The sequence below is a fragment of the Macrosteles quadrilineatus genome, unplaced genomic scaffold (assembly GCF_028750875.1).
Source record: "Macrosteles quadrilineatus isolate MER2022 unplaced genomic scaffold, UCM_ALF_1.0 Scaffold_2__2_contigs__length_208266976, whole genome shotgun sequence".
NCBI classification, from domain to species: domain Eukaryota; kingdom Metazoa; phylum Arthropoda; class Insecta; order Hemiptera; family Cicadellidae; genus Macrosteles; species Macrosteles quadrilineatus.
The window spans coordinates 75,533,432-75,558,643 of record NW_026542595.1 but is presented as its reverse complement, the minus strand read 5'-3'; the positions used below and the strand labels follow the sequence as shown (position 1 = coordinate 75,558,643).

General features: G+C 39.0%; 1 protein-coding gene across 2 annotated transcripts in view; it reads left to right on the top strand.

Moving 5' to 3' along the window:
- LOC128986112 (cyclic AMP response element-binding protein A) overlaps positions 1-25,212 on the top strand; it is a 94,424-nt gene that overhangs the window by 35,957 nt on the left and 33,255 nt on the right. The window contains exon 1 of one of the 2 annotated variants that reach the window (XM_054406256.1): positions 12,426-12,467. The exons of the other annotated variant lie outside the window; for it this stretch is intronic. The gene's annotated coding sequence lies outside the window, so the exon portion shown is untranslated. Of the gene's footprint in view, positions 1-12,425; positions 12,468-25,212 lie in introns of those variants that run through there. 2 annotated transcript variants of the gene reach the window in all.

Here is a 25,212-nt window from a genome sequence, read left to right as displayed (position 1 = left end):
TATACCATTATTTTTCATTGGGCTAACAAATTGTGCTATATGAAAAAAAATCTACGACGGTTTTAAGGTTTTGGTCCGTTCCTCTACAAAAAATCCATATGGCGCAAAACACACGAAATGAAATGTTTTGTATTGACAAGATCACTTAATTAACTGATATTCTTAAAAACTTAAATTCGGCATTCGAGTCGATTAAAAAAAAAATATATAGCTTACTTTATTAAAATGAAGGTGGCCTCTTCAAACAATATTTGGCATGAACATTTGTATCTGAATTTTCAGTCGATTCGGTGATTTAATATCCTAATGATTTATTTTTGTTACAGGTAATGTTGGCGTCTTTAATGGCTGATAGGATAAACAGGATTAACAGTAAGTGATGATTTTTATCTAAGTAAGGTAATACACTTTATTTATTTGGGTTAAAATCAGGATTTATTTTGGCGGATGTAGCAGAAGACGAAGTTAATCTCGTTATATTTCAAATAGGGTCCTCTACACTTTGCAATGAAATAATGACTATTTAGCCGAAGCGAAATTAATGCCATTCAATAAATAGACGTTTTTCATGGCTTCTTTACGATAGTCAAACGAATACAATCAAGAGAAATCCACTAAGTCTGAGGGTTACAATGTTGTCTCCGCTAGCAGTAGCTAGTCGTAAAGAGTTGTTTGGTCGTTTTCCAATTTGCCAGCCCCAAATGAACCGTGACCACCTCTACGCTTTACGGTGAAAGGAGCAGAGGGAAAGGTCAGGTCTGTGATGTCCTGCAATCAAAATGTGCTCATCTCTCTCTCACTCATCACTCCATACTTCTCTCCCACTCTTTCAAAACAACCAGCTGGTGGAAGTCCATTAATTATTGTCGGTGTCTTCAGTAGCGTCAACGGCTCTGGTGAAAAGCTCTGTTGATCATCTGCCTTGATGATCTCTTGGAATGAATGGACTCCCTGCTAGTTCATCCGTGGTGATAGATTCAACCTTTTGAAATTTTAGTTTTTTTTACCTGTAATTTCAAAAACTGCTATAACCTACGGGTGGGGTAAAGCTTGTTTAGTGTTTGGAGTGCGGTATATCAGTCTAGGAGGCCTACATGGAAGTCATGCCAATAACCAATAGCGTTTAACTATACGTGATTAATCCAGTACTACTTGTAAGCTCCCCTAAAACTATAACTCCACCCGTCTTGGAAAGTAAGGACGAGTCTCTCTAAGTGTATGAGTTTTCATTTACTACATAACTGCCTTCACTAAAATAACACGACACAGTAGTTACATTTCCTATTGCTGCTTATAACATAGAAGAATGGTTTGGATTCGAAATTAAAGAGAATGGTATTTTATATACTGTTTAGAGTTTATACGCTTGTAGAATATTTTAATATACCATACAAAATTAATTTAACAGGAAAGGGCGACGGATCAACAACTACCAGTTCTTTTAGACAATGCATTTGAGATAATCCATTCCCTATAGATAATAAATCGTTCAATTACCACAAGTTTATCAACAATCGTCAATTCATAGCAAATTAACATCACGTTTATCCTTTGCATGGAAACTTTTTTACGTTATTTAACTCCATGATAGTTAAACAATAATTAACTTTCATAGCAGAGCAAACTATGTTGATTCCGTTTGACGATTTTGTCTTCCAGGTAGAACATAACCTTACACCCACTTGGCAATAACATTGAGAAGCCACCTCCTAAAACAGTGAGGCTTTTTGTTCCAGAAAGATTTATATTTTCTTTTCCAACTGGGCGGAAATTCCTTAGGGAGTGGGCGTATTATCTCCCAGGGCCGGAAACAGGCTTGTGGCGCCTCTGCCCTTTTGACACGCCCCAAAATTTACCAACTGCTAATGTACTTTTTGTTCCGCATGATAAGTGTTTGATTCAAAATTATCACTACTGAGTCCAAAACGACTTATTTGACTTTTTTCGGTTAGTTTATAATCAATTTGTCATGGTAGATAGGTAGAGCCGTTAAAATCAATTCATATGTTTATTTTCAAAACAGCTACAAATTTAGGCAGATTGGATGTGTCCAGGTTCAAACAAATTACTAATATAAATAGGAAGCTCGGGATAGTAGACGGCGGAAGGTCGATATACCGACTATCTCCAATCCTAGTTGTTTCCACCCTTTCTCACAAACAGTTTTCTATATTTTAATCGGTGCTGCCTCTCACAGCTTATGTATAAGTATATAGTTGTGACCTATTTCCACGTTATGAGATTTCGAATCGTTATTCGAATTACAGTATGTAATATTAAAAGCCTTCGATTCTTGCTTCTAGTGATAATGGTTGGAACATTCGAGAAAAGAGAGGACTATAACGCCAAGATGGTGCCGATGGCAGTATTGTTTAGTATCTAATTTACCTATTGGTAGAATCTCTTGGTCTTGATTCTTGCAATCACTACCTCAGTCCAATATATTATGTCATAACTTCGTCAGATATATTGACAGGATAAAGATGTTCGTACCAAGAATGTTTCTGACGATGAAGTTTTTAGCTCGTGCAAGGGATACCGAGAACGAACACCCCCAATCCACGTTTCCAGAGTCTAGACCTGGGATATAGTATTCCGCCAACGGCATTACCTGGGATCATTGTTTATGATATTTTTATACATTAAATCTCCGCCACCAGCATGTACCGATGTACCAGGTATGTCGGGGTCGTCGCGGCGGCGCCCGACCGTGAAATCGTATTACGTGTGGCTCTCCATCGCCGCACAGGTTTTTGTAATAAAACTGGTTCCATCTTCCCTTTGAGCTACTGTGAAAAGTCCTTGAAAACGTCTGACGGTTTCTTATAGAATCGCCTTAAATTTCCTTAGTCATACAATGAGATTTACACCTCTTCTGTAAGAAAGCAAAAGCCATCTATGAAATTATAAATTGAACCAAATCTGCTTTCACAGTCTAGTGTGGATCCCCTTCTGTACTGTTAGCTGTAATCTTGTGTCAGCTTGGGTTGCTATCTAGCTCCTATGCTCAATATACTTTTTCTGAATATTAAGGGATCAGGTTTTTAAAGTTATTGATAAGTGACTATGACAACATCCAAGCCACGTCGCATCGTGAAGCCGTGTAGCACTCTCGACCCTATTCTGTTGATCTCTGCGGAGGCTGGTTGATGGAAGACCCTCGCAGCTCTCAGATGTCAACCTTGCATGTGATATCGCACTCGTGACTTCGAGACTCTCACGCAGACTCTCATCCTTCTACATTCTCTCTCTCACTCACTCACACACACAACTGCATCGTCATTCTCACGCGTTCTAGACACAACGACATCACTTCTCGTTGTTTTTTAGCTTAACATCGTGTTTACTGTTATCTAATGTCTGATTTTTGTGATCAGTTTGTAAAACAAACAGAAAGTACTGACATTGGAGGTAAAGGGCACGATGACTATGTTTGGCCGAATTGAGGTTATTTCACATTTATTGTATCCATCTTTTATTTCTCTTTACAGAGGTATAAGGCACTAAGTTCTCAACTAATTGCATGGCAAGTTACAGTCTTTTAAATGGGCACTAAGTCCAATTTCACTCTGAGGAATACAGGGCCACGTGGACTTGGTGAATCTTTTGTATTTATAAGAACTTGTTCACTGTTGGAGACACGTTGCAGTGGACTTAATCACATAAAACAGCTCTTCGCTCGTTATGAGTTTCGAATGTACAAAATGAAAGGTAACGGGTAGTGATTATCGCTGCAACAGGAACAGGCAGTAACCACGTCCCGGCCATAACACCTATTGCAACAATAGTTACCAGTGCGGCGCAGTGAGCCCTCACAGCAACTGTTACACGCCGTTGAGTCGATAATAGGTTCCGATCGATAGATTGCTCATGTAACAGCTTGTAATAGAGATGGGGCACTTTTAATTGTTGATTAAATGTTAAGAACGGTGCATGTCTTGTGTGCGCATATACTAGTAACTTTTTGATTCTCTACCCTTAGCAATATGGGAGCGTCCCTACAAACTAAACGCCAGATAAAATACATGTGTTATGGAGCACTCCCATATTGCTAAGGGTATAATTATTACATGACATTATGTAAATTCTGTTGTCTCAAATCTACTAAGGAGTTGAAAGTGTTGGAACATGTAAGGTGAAAAGGGCACTCGCGTGATGGAGGATACAAGCACAGTAACCTGTTAAAAGTTGGGACCAATCGGGGGACTCGTCGTCCAGTATAACGAAAACTCGGAACGAATTAAGTAGTTTTTATACGAAAAATACAGTGCTGTTCCTGTTCTGTTTGTTTGGGCAACCCTTTTTATTTAATGCTGTACTTTTTACAGAAACAAGCTTGAATTAAGTTTTCTGAATTTCAAAATACAAACAGTAATTATCTAGTACTGAAGAGTGCTGCGTGGTTGAAAAAGCGCATGAAATATTTATAAACTGCCGTGACAAAAGGTCTGTTCGGTTTATTCGAAGTTTTTATTAACTGTTTACGGATTAACGAGTGGTGACTGAGATAAATTGTCTAATAGAATGTAATTAGATGTCATAAAGCAAATCTTACACTTCCGTATCCAACTCGTGGAGGAACACATAGCACAAAGCGGCGGCGTTTCTTTCAGTATATGAAGAGCGACGGTACTGAAGTGAAGTACTCGGCGAGACGCACGATCTTCGTTGCAGACATCTGAAGATGAAGAGTCTGAAGTCTGCGGGACCTTGAACCACTTACAACATGGAACATGAAGAACCTGCTCTACGTTACGTTTCATAACGGTGATGCGGTTAAAACAGCGGAGAGGACGATCTCGGTCAAGAGTTGATGAAAAGAGCCGATGTGAAAGGCAATTGCAAAATGCACTCGTTATTTAAATATCAGATAAGTAAGATCTCAGTCGGTGCAATCACAGTCTCGCAATCGTGTCGCTAAGTGAAGATACAACTAGTTTTGTGGCTTACATTTTCTATTTACCGCTGGATAATATATACGACAAAAGTGGCTAGATTTGTTTGACCATAGCTTGTTTTACAACAGTCCTGTGGGCATTATTTTTTATTACTTTTAATTATATATTGACTGAAGTTACCTTTGCAAGCAATTAATTGATCTTCTAGATGGCCATACTGTAGACCAGAAGTTGGTGAAAAACGTTAAATAGCCTACAGAATTGCATTATAAAGACTTCAGGAGTAATGTCACACGTTAATCTACAAGAAAAAATCACACTCGGCAAAGTATCTATATCCTTCTCCATGACTCGTAGGGATTGTCTATGGTTTGTTAGGATAAGTGAACTTCTGCTCTCAATCGCACTGAAGCTGTTGCTGCTACAACTATGATGTTTATTGTTTATAGCAATAGTTAACATTAGACAGCTGTTAGTCATGCTGTTGTTGCTGTTAGCCTGATGGTGGAAAGTATAGTGGCGTCCCCATCTTAAATAATTGATAATTGATAATTGATATACTTAATTGCAGACTTAAGCTAGTCTGCATATAATTATAGATAGCTAGTCTGTTGATGTTGCTAGTATACTGCACTGCTGTACTTTAGTCAGCCATTAGTCTGCGTATACATATTGCTGATGTTGTTGCTTCTAGTCTGGTCATGTTGATGCTGGTTGCTTCTTTAGGCCGGGGCCACACGACGCGGATCATCCGCGCGGACGGACCACGCGGATGATCCGCGTGGTGCGACAACCCATTGAATCAATAGAGAGTGGCCACACGGGGCGATCCTAAGCCGCCTGGGCGGATTGTCCGCGCCATGTCGCGGATTGTCCGCGCGATCATAAGCCGCGTTGGAGGGGATGACACACGTAGTCTTATGAGAGTGGCCACACGATACGGATTGTCCGCGCGGTTAGAGCTCATTTTCAAGCATTTTTAGTGGTTTTTTTTTTTAGTTTGTGCTTGTGCATTTCGGTTTATAGGTGTAAAATGTTCGATACAGACAAATCAATAGAACTTGTTAAAAATAATGTGGGATTTCTCATGTTGTACATTTCTCATGAGTATATCTTCATTCTTCCTTAGTTATATGCGGTCAAAGCAATTGAAGTAGCTCGTCAAACGATGCGATGGTACATGCGATGGTAACAAAAAAGACTCCGAACTATGGTTTCGCATGTGCTCGTAAAAGGTTTGGAACACAAATGGTTCATCGGTTATGAAATGATGGACCCAATGATTTCGGTTTGCCTTAGGCTCTAGCTCACCACACGCTTCTAATGCACAAACTAACGTTACGTGTTTCTTCCATGACTACAACGAGAACGAGTGAATTAAACCATGTTAGGCCCCGTTTATGCACCAAGTGTGGTAGCGGTAGCGACAGCGGGAGCGATTTCTAACACCATTGAGTTAAATGGGGCTGTTTATGCACCAAGAGCGATAGCGATAGCGGTTGACCTCCCGCTGCGATTTCTAATTCGCCCGCTGTGTAGTTAGGAATCGCAGCGGTTGCTTGGGCTGAAGCCAGGGTTGCCAACTTGACCCACGCGCACGTACACTTAGGACAAATAGTTGTGTTAATTATTTGGCAGAGTTTGAGTTGGCAAGACTGTGTCCCCCTTCCATTCTCCTTTAACCAACCGCTACCGCTATCGCTCTTCGTGCATAAACAGACTCATTTACAGCGGGAGCGGGCCCGCTATCGCACCGCTCCCGCACTTGGTGCATAAACGGGGCCTTAGAATCTCAGTACGTAGGCTAGGAAACCTCAACCGGAAGCGGTTCATCCGCTCCGTGTGGCCGGGACATCGTCGCGCGGCTTATGATCGTACGATCATAAGCCGCGCGGACGATCCGCCACGTGTGGCCCCGGCCTTAGACTGCTGCTGCGCTGCAGATTTCCGAGAGTCTGCTGCTGCTACTCCGCTGGTGGCCCAGTTCAGTCTCGGTCCAATTCGTAGAGAAGGTCAGGATGTCTGTGGCCGACCGTTACCCGCCACTTCCAGTAATCTCTCTACTGTACCTCGTTTGTTTGTCATCAATCTGGTCAGATAATAATCTGTTAGTGTTTACAAATTATGCACTATTCCAAATGTGAACTGTCCAAAATGTTCTTTCGTGTTAAAAGCATGTAGTTGTTTCTATAACGTTTTTTAGAGAAACATGTTGGGTTCGTTTCATCTTAGACATTCTAACGCTCTTGATATCTAATAAATTTGCAACGTATCTTATTTTCGAATTTCATTATTTTACTTGGATTCATTTTAAGTAATTTGATTCATTTTCTTTGCATTATAAAAGGTCCGTGTGACCCAATAATAAGAATTTCAGTCAACATTCCATACGATTGAGTGTTGTAAATAAATTAAAAACCACGCGACTAAAACGATTTTTATTCTACAATTTAAGAAAGTTATTGTTTACCAAAGGACGGCTCCTCTACTCAGATTGCAGTCATCTTGTTCACATAGCCAGGTTACAAAGTGTACATGAAGATGCAGTAGAGCTGCGACACTAGTGGCTGGTCGCGGTCATGGTTCACATACCCAGACTCCTGCGGTCAGAGATGTGATCTTCGCGACCGGGGAAAGTTGCCAAGGTCAGACCCGGATCTGTCTGGTCGTGACCGCGGTCCGTTCATGCTCTATTCCGCGTCTTGCCGACAAAGACATAAGTTTCTACGTAGGTTGATGAAACAATTCAAGTTCATTGCGTTATTTGTCTTTGTCGTAAATCTTACGAGGCAACCAACCTATCACTGAACCTTACATGCGCTTTTAATACCCAATAAATGAATCAGTTTTAAAATTTAAAGTGGGAAACATCAATGGCTTTTTTCCCTCAAATAATGGCTACCCTAGGGTCACCACTGGGCAAATCTCAAGAAGTCGAATATTTTAATGACCAACCTCGTTAAGGTTGAATTTTAATAGCTTTGATGCTGATTTAGTAACAGGAAACTATTCTACATACCACCCAGGGGCTGTCCTGGAGTTTCGGGTTCAAGCCTTACCAAACTTCAGTTAATTAAGATATGTCGTTACCGCCTCATTTTGTAGATCCGCTTGGCACGTATCAGGCAAATGTGAGAGATTTCTTTGAATGTGTTCTTTGAGAGATCTCTTAAATCTGAGGAGAACTCTGGAAAACTGGCACGGTGCACCGCAACGCATGTAGAGTTAGTTGCGCATGTGCGAGCTTTGCACCGGCGAACGGCTCAATCTGGGCCAGGCTCGCCACGACACGCTCACAACTCTCCAATCAAGGACATTTACTGCTGTGATCTCTTTCTTGATCATATCTAAAATTAAATTGTCGTAGCTTTCACTGCCTCCAACTTGCTCGCCGAAATGTTGCTCGGTCTGATTCACTTCATCTCTCTGCAGTTTCTCCGAGAGATTCTTCCTTGCGATTTATTGTTGCAAAGTCCACGACTATCTGTAACCTCATCGTAGACCCTACTTCCAGAGAAAACAATAATATGACTCTAAGTATTGGCAGGAAACATCATTGTCGTTTTAAAAGTATTTTCGGAACAATACCTATTTTATATTTAACTAGTTTCATTAATTTTTATTTTATTGAACTTCTGACAAAGAAAGTTTATGCAATATTATACAGTTAATTGTGGTATACTCTTTTCAGAATGTATTATATCCTCAGTATACTCTATGTTCCTTTCTTTTTGCATACAAATATTTATCCTACGACCAATTGTATCACTAGTGCGACAAGCCAGGCACTGTCCGAATGGCAGATAAACAATATTCTTCTTTTATTTTACTGCACTTTGCTAAAAGAGGCTATCAGTTGTGAAGTAAGTTGTAAACAAGCTATTAGCTCGAAGAGGGCTTCCTTGCTAGACGGTCTGACGGAAACCCTACAATGTGATGCAATACCGGTAACACACCGGTCGAGCCACTGACCTACATTTAGTATCTGTATATGATCAGCTGATCCGTCAATATTGGTTAAATCATCCTAAACCATCATACAGCTCCGGTAATACACTGATAGTAGATCCAGTGACCTACATAGAGAATGTAGTCTGTAGCGGATATAGATGATCAACTGATCTGTCAATAAATGATCAATTTTGGTAAACTCTTCCTAAAATATTAAACAACACCGGGAACACACTGGTAGTCGAGCCAGTGACCTATATACATACACGGCCAACATACTTTGTTATCTGAGTTAGTGACATAGAGGTACTGTATTTGTTTCAGTAGCACAGCATGGTTTGGTTGATCAGCTGATCTGTCAATATTGGTCCAATCAGCTGGGTCTGTAGCAACACTTGTTGCTTTGGCTTTCTTTGCTTTTCCGCTCTGTTTACTCCGTGCCAACTGTACAGCCCGTGTTTTCGCAATTGTTTTTGTTTGGTCGACCTTAAGAAACTTCTTGGCGCTTTAAAATGGGTTTTCCTTATACATTTGGAAACTTTTATGGACCAGGATTCAATAATATCAAAACGTATATATAATATGACCTGTAACTCAACATTACTAGATTGAATCCATTTATAATGTTAATACATAAAATAGCCTATATTGATTGTACATAAAAGTGATTGTTTTCATTTATTTATGCAAGTCACAATCATAACCAGTAGTCTCCTGAAGTAGACACAGATTTTATATAAATTTTAACTTTCGAAATAATGTTTTGTCTTTCAGTTGTTGATAATAATTTACTGTTGGATAAAGTACAACTGGATCATGGGAATGCAGTTATTTCCTACGTCAGTTTTCCACAACCGAAGAACATATAAACAAGGATTCGACAGTTCAAAGTGTACAGTCTAGCGTGTGTACAAACCAAGCCGAAATCCTCGGATTTCTGGTTAACAAAACGAAACGGAGACTCGCAACCAGTTTGTCCACTTGAGATTCAAGAAGGTCCATAAAACACAGACGCATGAGCTTAATCTTCTGTTGGACCAGTCCGGGAGGATTCCCACCAAGGGAAGGTCGCGACCCGTGGTCCGAGTGACCGCTGGGGACGGTGAATGACCGAGGACCACCGCCTCAATGGCAGGGTTACCGGTGGATTCCTCAACTTTTTGAGGAACCGCTTCGAAGAAGCTCAAAAACTCGAAGCGGAACTTCAAATTGTTCTTGATTCATGTAATTGGATCGGTATCCAGCAAAAACGGCAAGTTGTAGAATAGGTCATGGTTTCTGGGAATGCTGTGAAGAAGACTTTTTTTTCGTCAAATTGATTAGCATTTTTTAAATTCATTGCGAAATAAGGCTTTAGTTTATACGGACGATATATGTACGAAAATTAAACTACCTATAATATCTTAAGTTTTTCTGTACATTCACAAATTTGCAATAACGATTTGTGTTGAGTTATGATCTTTTAACGCTATAGATGTATGCTCTTGATTAAAAGTACCTATGTATTATACTTCCTTACATCGTAAACTAACGTAACGTTTATTTAGATGATCTTTTTAACTACGAAAAATTGTGTTTGTGTACATCTACATGTAATTAAAACCTAAATTGTTGCAGATTTGTAAAAACAAAGCCAGAAAGTAACCTAAAATATTCCTTTTGACTCGTCTCAAAACCAGATGAAGTAAAATTACAACATCGAACTTGTCAAGCAAACGGAGTATTGTCAACAATGACATAAAACAGTGTACATGCTAGTTAGCGGGAAAGTGGAACAAGTGTTGTGGTGAATATGCAATTAGCGATCTGTTGCATGTGCAGCGTATAAGATACGCGCGCGCGGGAGTAGCCGACCAGCTGATAGTCCTACATCAGTGCGCAAAGCTGTCATAGAGCAATAAGCTCTTAATTGTCTGTATACATTAAACAGGCTCTCTGATTTGGTGCTGTTCTACTTTACTTAGCCGCGTGTGTACGTTAACAATTATTTCGATAAACCAACAGTAATTGGCTTAGAAGTGTTATCACGTTAGTGTATCTTGTTATTCTAACACGTCTAGTACCTGACCAGTATTTAAACTTTTTTCTTCGTAACAACCAAAAAGTAATAAATTATACATTATGAGTAGTGTTCATTCTTGGACATGACGGTTTTTTTTTCAGAGAACCAATCCAATGTTGAAGAAAACTTCACAATCGCATCATTGTACATTGATGTAGAATGTAGGGAAACAATATTGTCGGCAGTTATAAATGGGATCTGTTTATCAATTGTTCGTAAAAAACGTCCAATGAGCCTATTTAGATGTCCATTGATAGCGTGAATAGTCTACAGTCATCCAGGGAGTGAGTCTCATATAGAGGATTCTTTAGCAAAAGGTTGTCATATGAATAGAGAATTATTATAATAGTGTTACAACGCCAGTCAATATTCATATCCACCTTGGTTGCAGCAATTAAGTTTTAATATAAATTGTAATCAATCACTAGCCGTAAACGAAGATTTATAAGAGTAACCAGGTCGCGACGAAATATCCTTCATAAGCAAAAGACTTGGGAAATTTACCAAAGCCACTATACCTATCATTTATAGGTTGTTCTTCTAAAGGGATTTAGATAGAGTATTGTCAAGGCATTTCATTGGGCGTAAGTACATATTCTTGAAAATACAAGGACTCTTTGCACAGTTTTCTTAAGCGATTTAAACATGCTTTTCATAACCGTTGACCTGATGAAGTAGTCTGGAAGTCTCTGCCACTTGCTTCACACAGACAAACAGACAAACTGAGAGCTTTCACCTGGTTAATTGCATCTTGTAACGCTGTCAGTCACGATCTTCCTCCCCTACCCTTCCCAATCACTTGATAATCCCCTTTCATCCGGCTTAAACTGGATAGACGATGGACCAAGTAGGAGTATGATAAAAGCTGACCGTGGAGTTGTCTTTCTCTCCGAGACATATTTCCATTCCTAGTTTTCACTTCATTTAGTGAAATGTTCACATTTAGTCAAATGTTCACATATAGTGATATTTTTTTCTCTAGTTGACCTTTCTTGGCCATTAGTCTTTTGGTAGACGGTTCTGCCTTAAACACTCATTGGTATTAAGTTAGTGACAGCTATGATTTTCTGCGTTCAACACCTATCTTTCTCTCTTCTCCTTGTGTGCAACCTTGTGTCAGCGTCATAGTCAATCCATCAATCAAATCAGCCAAGGCTTGGTTGAGCCACTTCTCAAGGGTCAAAGCCCGTAGGATGAAAATTACTCCGAAGCCGTTGACTATTTGCTATTGGGGTTTACAGTTCTCGCCACCGCATTTGAGGAAGCCACAATCAGTCATTCCGGAATTCAACGCACGAGCAAGAACTTTCTAAATGAGGAAGTGGGAAAGTTAATTGTCGCAAACATTGCCGAGGACAATGCAAAGCTGACCATTGTTAAAGGTGATGGCAGAGTTAAGCTGCATTCCAGCACAGATTAGCCTTGTTATCTGTGTTGAGTTCTCGTTAGCCTAGCAAGTGGGCTAATTACTGATTGGATGGCGTGCTAACTGTGTTTTCTGTTTTTAGGTGAGCGAAACGATCCAGCCACGGAGCTTATGGGTGAATCTTGTAGCTGTAAGTGTAAGCTAACTGTAATGTACTGTAGTTGAATTTTGAACGCTCTAAATAACAAGTAATATTAACTGTCTGATTAGTTGTATTGATATGAAAGAATGCTTGGCGCCTTTTCAACTCAGAAGAACATATCCAATTTATGTGAACATAGTTGTTCGTGTTAAAAGTAAATAAAAAAAAGAAAAAAAAGAAGTGATGTATAGTATATGTAGTTTTGAAGGTCAAGTTCTAATGAAGTTTTCTTACAAATAATAAAAATAAACTAAGCTATACTAAAGACTACATCATTTTATCATGCGTCGAAATAGCTCGCAACAAATGATAGATTTGTATTCAACAGTGCTATACAAGAAGCAGGTGAAACATGCAAAGATTTATCAACCGATTACCTGTGCTAGCAGGGAAGTGTGATTTCAACTCCTTGATAAATTAAAAAAAAATGAATTAGAAGAGAGATTAATCTGTGACCATTTGGTGGCTGGAGTAAAACACATACGACTGAAGAAACTTCTGTTGTCTAAAACTACTCTGTCCTTGTATCTTACAACTCTTCCAAGAAAACCAATGATTGCCATTTCTTGGGTGGGTGAAAAATATTAATATATCGGTCAATTTTTCATCATTCCATAATTCAAATTAGATTTTCGTAAATACCTGGACATATTCTGTAAAAGCAACAGTTGCTCGTCTCATTTACCGAGTGTTTTTACCCAATAATTGGTGGAGAAGATCCGCTGTCCCTAATAGCTATAGACAAAAACTGCCTCCTCTTGACCTTCGACCCACTGACGATGGATGTTCTGCGTGTTTGATAGCTACTTTCTGAGGCTAATTTGTCTAAGAAAATAAACGTTCCGTTGGATAATTCTAGGAACTGGGTACCACTTTTCAATGCCTTAAAGAATGGAGAAAGTTCCGTGAAGAAATCCATCTACGATTGGAAAAACACTTCACTTAAACTACTCATTATTTAAATATTTTATAAATGCCAGTTAGGAACGAAGAAACACATAAAGAATAATCGAATAAATTCAATTAAACTAATGCCACAGGCTCTTTAGACTTCGTCGTATTTGTATGAACAATTTACTTGTGCAATCTCCTATTCCTATTCTATTCATGTTTCTTTCTATTCTATCTCCAGAAACTATGAATATGAAGACAATTTTATTTTGACATTGTACTCTTTTCCCAGAAATTACGTTGTAGTTAGTTGCTAATTAAGCGAATTTCCTGGGCAATTGTATTCATTATTTGAGTTTCAGCAAAAGTTTCATAAAATAAATCAGCTGGGAATTTGCTTACTCTGCAGGTGTAGAGTTTTGCATAGTAGTTTTACGAGTTGCATTAATCTCTGCACAATTTCCCACTTTCCTTCGTATTTTGACCCTACACGTCCGATTTCGGCAATAACCACCATCATTCAGTTAAATCATTCACGATTTGAACTCGTGTCGGATAATAATCAGCGGAGCTCCTCAATTTTGGTCAATTCACTGCCGCCCAAATATACTGGAGGCCCCAGGATAGGCTCAGTCAAAAAACATACTATAGGTCATAAGCCATATGATAGGGCTGCGACAAAAGTACTGGAGATCTCAGATTAGAGGCCAGTAAAAATATGTGCCTGGACCCAACCAAACATTTTGGAGGCTCAAGATAACTCCAAAATACTGGAGGTCTCGGTTTAAAATCCTTGAGCGAAAAGAGAAAACCTAAAGGAAAAGTATCTTAAGCCCCAGCCAATCTTTGATCACATTTTGGGTGTCTTTGAATCTTTACCTCGAGATTCAGTTAATCTCAATATTGAGTTTGTTTAAAGATTCAGTCCTTGTCCTCTTGGCCACAGAAACTCTCTGTTCCATTTCCTCGCGGCCGCTGAAATGTCAGCAGTTTCGGCAGGTATTCGCAACGCAGCCAGAACCACCGTGTCAGATCGACGGGCGGGGTTGCTGTTGCTAGGTTGCTACTGCACTCTTGCGTCACCATCGCTGTTTTGCAAGCCCTCGGTCACTGTTTGGGCAAACAATTATGGCGCGCCGAATCATCGAAAATTCGCCAAATCATCGAAAACAGCCGCCATTTCCGAGGTTGCGTCAGCATTACATATTGTAGCACAACGCCGGTTGGCTAATGTATTTATTTCAAATACTGTGAGCTAGCTATGTACTTGCATTGTGGTTGGAAAATCTTTAGTTAGTGATAGCCAGATTTTGTGTTCTGTGTCTTAGAATTCAGTGGCAATTGCCTGCTAGCTGGTCTGGAAGTTTGTTTTCCTCCCTAAGCATTGTGTTACTGGTATGTTACTGCGATATATAACTATGATGCTTTTTAAAAATCGTGTATTTTTTGATCCGTTAATTACTAGGCATACATACATTATACATTACAACAAATATTGATTAATTAATATTTGCTTTTAATTTGTTTTGTTTGTTAGAAAAGCGATACGACATGGTCCGGATGCTTTAACACTAAAGTATCCAAAAGTAGGTTTGCTATTTTAGAGCCACTCTAGTACTTGCATTATTAACGTACTTGTGAGAGTAAACGCGTACCACTGGGTGACTTGAGGACCAACATCCTGTTAGTAGAGCGAGAGAGAGAGAGGGAGTTAAGAGGGCGGGACTGGTCAGATGAGATGAAGGATTGCCAACATGCAAAATGAATTAGGGGCAATGACAAGTGGCAGCGATTATAGTGAAAGTAAGTCTAATTAGTTATTTGATTTGGCAACACTGTTTGCAGTTGATGTTGGCTACATTGTAGACTACCCGGTCAGGATAATGGTAAACATGAGTGTTTATATACTGGAGAAGGCTAAAGGAAAGGATTTTGGCTGAGGTCTATTGAAAATCTTTTGTACAACCCCCGGGCTTTATCCCAGCGTAGAACCTGCCAGTTTGGGGTAATTGATTACGTAAATTATATACTCATTCCTGGCCAATGGGAGGTGTTGTGAAGTTAAATTTTTACGGATCCAAATTGAACGTTTTACATATACACAAAAATGCTACTTCAATGCCGTACAAGATTTGATATCAATGCACTTGTCTCAACACTCATATAATCATCACTAGGCTTGTTACTCATAGGCTCGTGTTACTTAAAATAGAGTGTATAATAGAGTAGGTAATAGAGTAGGTGTATTTGTAGCTTTTAGGCTCATTGCTAAGTATACTATCGATGATAACGCAAGAGAAATTTACTTATACTGTACAGTCTTTCCTCAAAATCAGGTAACGATAATCTTGGCAGGAATGAAAAAGGTCCAATAGTGTTTACTCCTAGCCTCCTTAATGCCACGTAGGGAGAAGTTCGGGACATTCCAACGGGAGCCTTTCTCCCATAAACCTCCTTCCGCAGACTCCGTTCACTTCCCTTCTACCTTCTACCTTCTAGTGTTCTGCCGCGGCCAAAAGGGCGGGTCCCCAGATCTTCCACCGTTCTCCTGAGCCGATATCGGGTCTCCCATCGACAGCCACCGTCAACTTACAACGTACATTGTCATCATATTTAATGGGAATCTGCTATTAATTTACTATCCAACCATGTACGACTTCCTCCTTTCAGATTTCACCTGAGCATTGGCTCAAGTACTAGAAGGATGAGTATCTTCTATTTTGTTCAGTTCAGGTTCCTCAGAATGAGATTAAAGTACTGGATTGCTGTGGTTACCCTTGATGGTGCAGTTGGCCGAACTGAGAAAGGAAAGGATTATGAGGATCAAGGCCCAGGACCTAGGACATTCGGCGCACGGTTTGTCAAGGATTGGTCTAGGATTGCAACCGTCATGGGTCAGTGACTGCAGGAATGACAGTGCTGAAGAGAATCAAGGTCTGATGTTATTGACTCATCTGTTATTCGTCGTTTATCAAGGACGTTAATCGATTTTGGATGGCCGAGACAGAAAGTCCCGTCCAACTTTGTGATATTTTTATTGTTGGATGTTGCATTTTCGCCAACGGTTGGGATGAAAGTAACGGCTTTGCGTTTCGTGCAAGGAGGCATTTCTATGTATATCTTACACGAAAAGGGAATCGAAATGGCAAAATGGCATTTGTATAACAGCAGCTTTGGTATGTATTATTCATTTAGCTAAAATTCTAATTCACGAGGAAATAAACTCATTATTAAAGGCAGTCTAACTATATAGAAATAGCAATACATTTTGGAAAATGTAGCCATAATTTTCATTAGTTATGTAGTATGAAATAACAAAAAAGATGCAACACCCGTGCAGTGATTGTGTCAACGTATTATTTTTAGCAAATACGACTTTCCTTTGCAATTTGAGGGAGACAAAAATAATTGTCGAAATTGGGACCCCAGAATTATGTTCCAAAACCCATAATTTGTATTGGGAATGAGGAAAGCTGAGGGAAACTTTCCCTCCAACGCAACGACGTACCATAGATCTGGTGTGGCGCTTGTAAGTTACAATTATGAATGGTATCGTAAAAGTGAATGTGAACGCGAATGTTCCTCATGGTCACCGTTGTAAATATGGATCGTTGTCCAAGGACAGGCACTTTCTTCGCCTAGCCCAGTGGTGCCGGTACATTCACAAACACGGATATAAACCAGTTACCTCTAATATATAGGAATACCAAATATCTCAGAAACTTTTGAATATGGACTTTTCTTACACCAACCATTTAAATACTAATTTATAAACATTTCTTACGAATTTGATACACTTTATTCATTCGGTTTTAATCAGTCAGTGACCTTACTATAAACAGTTGAGTGAGAACATTTCTTTGGGTATTTTTCTTCCATAAATATAGTGGTTTCTTAGCAAATGTTGTCAATTATAATCATGATTCACATTGGAAATTTAATTTAATAAGGAAATGTTGCTAAGAGCTTTCTCGAGTGAGTTAGGACTTTCCATTGAGAACAAAGATATTGCTCTAATCTCAACGATTTGATAATCAGACACTTGAGAATACTAGCTATTTCGCTACTCCCTTATCCAACCACCTGAGCAAAGCCATTCCCACATCTTATCTAACTGTTCAGGAGCGAAAGTGTTCGTGACTTTGTTTTTTCTCATAACCCTTGCGTCTCGTGTCTTGCCATTTGACTCAGCTTTCTCATCCTTCAGGTGTACAAGTAGAGGATGATTGGACATAACTACTTCAGTTGACGGCGTCCTTCAGACATTGAAAATTATCCGTCAATTTACACATAAAACTTCGTTCAGAATCGTTAGATATGCTTTTCTCTTGATCAATTCCAATTTGCGTTGGCCTCAATAACTGTCGTAGGGATACAATATAAGTATAAGTCTCTTTATATTCAGTATCGAGATCTGTCTTTCATGAAATGTCTAGTTAATGGGCGAACTTAACGCTAGTAAAAACGGTAAATTATTTATACCTTCGAAGTGTAGATGGCTATTAGGATATCTCTCAGAAATGTCAATAGTGCATTTGCAAACAATTTGCAATTCGCAATACCAACTCAAGGTAAATTGGTTTGGAAGACTTTTTGACAAGTCACTGTTAAGCAGCGGCTACACTTGCCCGATTCGGTCCGGTCCGGTTCGGTTCGGTCCGGCACGAATTTGTGAGGGGTGGCTACACTTGTAAGAATCGTTTCGGTCCGGCCGGAAGAGGTAGCTAAACTTGTACAATATTTTGGAGGACACACACGAGCACGGGGCACAAGTGCAGCGATACAGAAGGTGTTTAGCTAGGGCCGATTTACCGAATAGGCACGTGCCTAGGGCGCGAGGTAATTGGCTTTTTTGGGGGGTGCCAAAAAAATGAAAAATAAAAAAAATGGTGGTTGTTTTTGCATGCAATCGCGGTAAACTTCCTATAATCCGTCACGGCCGTGTAGATATTGTAATCGTCTCCCGATATTGCGACAAAATTCTGACTATTTTCCGCGGTTGTGTAGACATAATTATCGTCTTCCATGATCGAGGCAATATATGAACATTATTGCCTAAATTCTTAGGCCTATGTCCTAGAAATAACTATTTTTCCTAATTTAATTTATCACTTTCATAGCCGAGCGCTCACGGAACCCCCCGATCCTCATCCGAATTTCGGGAGTAGGTGGCTACACTTGTCCGATTCGGTCCGGTCCGCCCCGAATGCTTCCGCCAAAATGCGGATGAATGCTCCCTGGACGATTGTTCCGCGCCGAACCGGACCGTACCGAACCGAATCGGGTAAGTGTAGCCACCTCCATTTAAAAACATGGGAAGCATTGTTCCGCATTTTTGAGGACCGGACCGAACCGGACCGAATCGGGCAAGTGTAGCCGCTGCTTTAGGAAATCTGTTTTGGAATCTGACATCAAAATCCTTGATTTCAAGATCTAATAGATAGGAGGACCCCTCATGATGACGAGAGGGTTCGAAACCCTCCAATAGATAGTATTTGTCCTTTGAACCAAAATAACTTTATTTGTCAACAAGCAATGCAAGCTGAGGCCGCATTGCCAATAGGAAATTCACTATATCTTCTACTGCCACTGCGCTGCGCTCGACAGGTCGGTGATATTGTGGCCTTTACACCTTATCTTACACTGAGGTGTGACTTGAGGCGTTGTTACAACATCGCCATTCCTTGCATCTGTGACCTGACCTTTACAGCTGATACGAGGAGTCTGACTGTTATAGAGTAGTCAAAGTGAGGTTAACATTCAACCCGATTCAAATTATGTGTATGAGTATCCACCTCAATGTTTAACTGGTTAACGTATCCATTATTCTGGCGGATGAATAAATCCTTTAAATTTTAAATTGGCATTCAACTAATTCGATTAGCGTGTCAAGCTGTTTTGATTTAATTGTTAGTCTATAGATAAGTACAACTAAATATTGTGCAATCTTATGTTGGATTTTGCAAGTAATTGTGGTGTTTGTACAATCGTAATGTTCCTCGTTCTGTTTGCAAATGCAGACGTTATTTTTTATCCTTAGATTTGGCTACATGAATGGCCAATTGTATCTGTATCTGTCGAGCTTTATAGGCTTAATGTTTTCAAGTGATATTTGTGATGTAGTTGATTGATGTAATTCTGTGGTTTTTATTTTGAAAATACATCACGGTCGGTGATTGTGGTATTATGAATTGTATGTAGATAGCATAGCATGGTATTGCATGAAAATTGAAGGATTTATGAGGAAAGGTACCATTAAGTATAAACCAATACCACTGTATTGTGCGCTACGGTACAAAACAGTTTCGTTATTTCAAAACCTCGCTTCCATAGTTTTAGTGGTCTATAATACACTCGCTCTACCCGATAGACCGAGGAGCTCCTCAGGGTTCAGTATTGGCGCCACCACTCTCACTGTTCCCTCTTCGTCCATTGTAAGCCGTAATTACCTAGACTATTATCGCCAAGTTGTCTGCCAATCCGCATTTTGCAATTAAACGCGACCATCCTTTGTGCAACTCTACCTTGCTAATTGCGTCAAGTCGTTAAATCCCGCTTCTTGTTGTCTTCTCACGCCATTCCAATTTGTCGCCGTACAGTTTGATAATGGAGCCATTTCTACGGAGCTAATGTGCACATGTAATTGACTCAGCACACAGGTTTCAATTGACATTATCAAGTCAATTTCACTTGAATTTTAAGGAGCCACCTTTCATTAGTGTTTCAATGTAGACATCAAATTACTTGGTCTGTTTTCATAACTTCTCATGCTTCGCTTTTGGTAAAATACACACCTTTCGTCCTAGTTCTGAGTCATTAGTTATTCCTTTAGCTTAGTGTCAATGCCTACGCTCGCTCTATACTAAATGGCTTCCAGGTCAAGGTTCAAGATCAAATAATGTTTGTGCCATTCAGTCTTGACGCTTATTGTACAAGACTTACCGTCAAGTGACCTCGTTAACTCTTGCATGTGGAGCACTGCTGGATTAGCTAAGATGTGGACCGTAAATGTTAAATGGTAAATTCCCTCTTGCACAAACCTAACCTACTTCTAACTGACTATAGGTAATTTAATATTGATGCATTAATCAACGAAAATGTAATATTCCTTCTTATACATCTTCGTAATCTACTAGCGTTTCTCGAGTACCTACACATAAATGATCAGGTACGCAGAATACCAAAATCTTTATTTGAACACTATCAATTCTGCTATTGGCTGAAGGGAAAATTTTAACTTAAGGCCTTGAAAACTTTTCCAATGCTTTGCTATGCCTATCTTCTACCTGAAACCTATTATTGATCTAGTGGATTTTATTATGATTACTCAAGAACTCAGATTCTCAAAATATTGCATCAAGATCGGTGTTCTTGATTATACTGGCCAACATCGAAAAAATCTGAGACTAAAAGAAAGACTAAAGCAATTATGTAACTTTCATCGCCGCTTTCAAGTCTGATTGGAGAGTGTTAAATGAATTAGATAAACATGAGATATGGCAGAGGCGGTGGGAGGGGAGGAAAGGTCAGAGCAGTGTCCAGATGTAGACCATGGGGTGACTGAGCCCCGCCCGCACCCAACACTGCTATACTTTCCCCACGATCCCATAACCTTTAGCGGCATTTGCGCAACCTGATAGATAGCCTCAGCCCGGGCCACTTTCGCCAACCGAACCCTGTGAATAACTTAGAGAGATTCGAGATCGCCAATTGAGATGTTGTCAGTGATAACGTTTGAAGGACGAGTTTTACATCCGGAAAGGTCTTTAGCAGCCATTCATACAGTGTCTAGGTTTCGGGGTTACTACGTGACTACGAATGCTGGTATTGCTACATGTAGAATCTTGCTTTGCCGATGAAATTGCATAAAATCCCTAAAAATCTACCCTTTCTGCAGTTATATTGTTGTATATTCTGAGGTGAACCACATTGGGAAACTTTGCATGGTTCAGCTTCTTGAGCGATTTTGTTCAATTGCCGAGCCTTTCAAATGATATTTGACATGGACACTAGTCATTTCAAGAGGCGATTACACGTCTATATTGAGTATTTAACACCTAGCCAGTTTACAAAGAGGGCGGAATATTACCATATACTCTATTAATGACCATCCTTAGGTATATTCTTGTATCTTGTGTGTTTAGTTAAATTGAAGGTCAAATTTTTAAACATGTTTAGATCAGTTAATTATGGTTAAGAACAATAAAACGATTGTGAAAAACCACGATTTCATTATCAACTGTATTATTTTAGCTACCAAGCTTATTGTTAATAACAAATGTCATTCACAACTAGACAACTGCAGAGTACTAGCAAAAAAGGAAGTGACCTTTGCCACATTATCACCCACGGTTCAATGGGTTTTATCGACAAGCAAATTTCAATCTGAGTACATGTGGCATTTCTTGTAGCATTACTATAGTTTCACTTTCCTCTTGGCCAGATTAAAGGTCACAATCGCTTTGTAGAGGTTATGTTGATTACAATTTTTGCAGACGTTTTGAGTTTCTATCTTTTGAATGCACGTTGGTAAAATCGTTTTTGTTATACATCGTCCTTTTTTCTTCTACGCATTTATATACTGTCCTAATAATAAATAACCTTTACCAACACTGTTTCAAAATAAGCAAGTAATTACTTAGAGATTATTTCAAAGACTTTAGCTTCTTTAAATTTTCAATCCTGTAACTTCAAGACGAAACCCGATCATGTCGAAATGAATCCAAGCATTAATGTTTTGATAAAAAAGATAGACGCATCATACAGTATATACGTATCATATATATCAAGCTGTAGCTAATATTTTACTAAAATACAGTAAGTGAATGAGCTACTTACTTCGTGAACTCACAATTATATTTTCTCTGATAGTTTTTGATACTGAGATTGTTTATATGATATAAAGATACAATAGTTTCCAACATATTTACCCTTGAGTTTGATCAGGTAAAAATTAAACCAGGTAAATTTGGTGTGTCCTGTATAACACTCATCCACATTTTATCGTAGGCCCAATTCAATTACGTTAATTATTATTCTAATTCTAGCAACACATTTAACACGAGAATCGAATCAAAGTTCTAGCATTGAATATGGACTACAGCGAAGATAGTTCACATTGTATTGTAGGACTGAACATGTTCTGTCTTTTCCGATAAGGCTTGAGTGAGTTGTTTGTGTTTTTATTTTCGCAACAGTTAGTCATTTCTGTACATCCATGTGTCGCGTCGCAGCATTCATGCGACATAAAATGTCCGATAACGCGTATCTCCGTGTGTGCGTGTGTGTGTGTGGACCGTTGTAGTCACATGATCACGTAGCGGTACCTCTGCGTGTGAGAGTCTCCATTGATTCTCTCATTCACTGCGGCGGACCACTCTACCGCCGACTACAGTCATTATGCTAATCTCTGCAGCGTCTAGCACGAGTCCTGTAGTACCGCATGTCCCACTTCGCACATCGCGGCCATTCAGTTTTTGGCTGGAGAAAGTTACGTAGATATCAAAGCTTTTTACAGTTTCTTCAGTTAAATAGCAAGTGCAGAACCGCTATCTTGTCGCGCAAACCCTGTTGACTGCTAGGTGGCATAGACCGGAAATTTGGTAATTGGTACAGGTAGCAATTTAGTTTTTAAATATTTGAAATCAATTAAGCCTAAGATTACCTAGCGTGTTTAATTTCAGTGATTTTTCCAGACACTGACAAAATAATAAATCTTAAGAGATAAAAAAAATATATGAACATGTTGAATACAAATTGATTGAGTGCTAGAAATGTGACATTCAGCGGAGAGTACCTCTTTGTGTTGAAACCTTGATCCTGCCATTCTACATTGGGCGATCAGACTAAGTAGTAAAGTCCCTTGTATAATTCTTAAATGAAATTAGAGAATCTCTTCCTCCCATTTTCAAGCCTCACTTTAGAGAAAGAAGTTTCTCATGGCCACTGCATGGACAAATCCTTGAGAGAGCTTTTCAAGAAAACACTAGATCTGTTGGGTAAACGAACCTTTGACGCTCTTGATAACGTCCTCGTCTAAAAGAACAGTTAAAGGATAACAAACAGCAAAATTGCCTCAACTAAAGCATATTGTTTTAACTCTGAATACGAGCGTCATTCTATGAAGCTAGAGAATGGCACACTCTCCGAAATCCTGTACAATGACACATTGTCCAATTCCAATGCTCTAAGACTCGAATTACACCGGGGATATTGCAGACGAATAAACATTGCAAAAAATATACTTAGTTCCTATGTGGCTATATAGTTGCAAACAAGACTCAGTCAAAATAGAAAACAATTTGTTGCTTGTAATTAATTAGTTCTAGAATATGTATGTTATTTTTGTTATATTGGCGCCAACACGTCTAATCAAGAAAATATGCAAGGATAACCGAATCAGATTTTATTTCCCGATAAAGTGACATAGTATTAACACTCTCTTGCGTCTTATGTGCAAAAAGATAAGTTCATTGCTAAATATATATTAGTCGAGTGCCAGAGGAAGGTTATCGTATAACCGTGGTCCAAATAAATTAAAATAAAATAAATGTAAAATTTTATAAATTAATAAATTTTTTCCATAGAATATTTTTCTAATCTAGCAGAAACATGTGACTACATCCTCCTAAGACCGGTGCTACAGGCGTGGCTTGGCCCGAGACTCCCAGTTCTAGAAGCTCGAAACGTTGACCCCAGCCCGGTCCTAGGAATGCGTCATCCCAAAAATATTCACGCGCCTTCCAACAGATAAGCATAAATATGACTATTTCTACCCAACTAATCATCAGCCATCTACACTCAATCACCGAATACTTAGCTAGATTTAATTTTTGAAATCTCGTTCCTTGTTTATCCGGTTTACGCGATTCTCCAACACTCAGAAGTGGTTTAAATCGCAGTAAGTGTAGCTTTTAGCCGTTCCAAACCTAATTTAATATCAATATTATCACCCCATTAATCAACGTTTGATTTTACGACCTAATCTTGTCTCGAGAGTTAATTAATGTGGGAAGAACTAGTGATTTATAACGATTCAGGTTTAGAAAGGAGATGAGTGAAATTGAAAGGAAATCATTAATAGAACTAAACTATATCAAGTTATGTAAGCATCTAACTGAAAAAAATACGATTTACGTTCCATGAGAATATAAACAGTATTTATGTGTATTTTTTTAGGTACTGTAAACATTTCAACCAATGTAAATACTTATATAGAATGAGTTTTAGTTTCATGTTAGCTATCAGATATTGCTTTTGGGTAGGTTTTAAAAGATAGTTTAATGAAGCACGATGAATTTTACAGTGCACTCTTCTTCCAACCTTCAAGCAACTCTAAGGATTCTACTACAATTTCTCGAATTCAAGCACAAAGTTTTCATCAATGTTATGTTTCTTTTAATGTGACTCATTGAGCCAAGTGGGTTTCCTAGTTCTATCTATAAAAATAATAAACGTTATTATAAGCTATACTCGCATTTGGCTCACTGGGGGCTCCTGATATCTTCTCTATGTATTTGGTGAAACGGATAATTTTCTTCCGATATTTCATATCACACCGTCAATCAGCTTAATAAAAAAGACAAATCTATTAATCTAAGGCAATCGTTTTTGTTTAACACGACTAGTTCATAACAACACCGTAATAAAGGCTATGTCTTGTTGAACTATTTACAACATTTTTTAATACATTTTATAGTTCGAGAAAATCGTTTTGAGCAGAATTAATAACTGCATTACGTATTATGTTACTGCATTACGTGACGTGTTGTATGCAGCAAACGCCGTGCAGTATGCAGTATGCAGTATGCAGTATACTTTATGCAGCGCATGCAGGAATGCG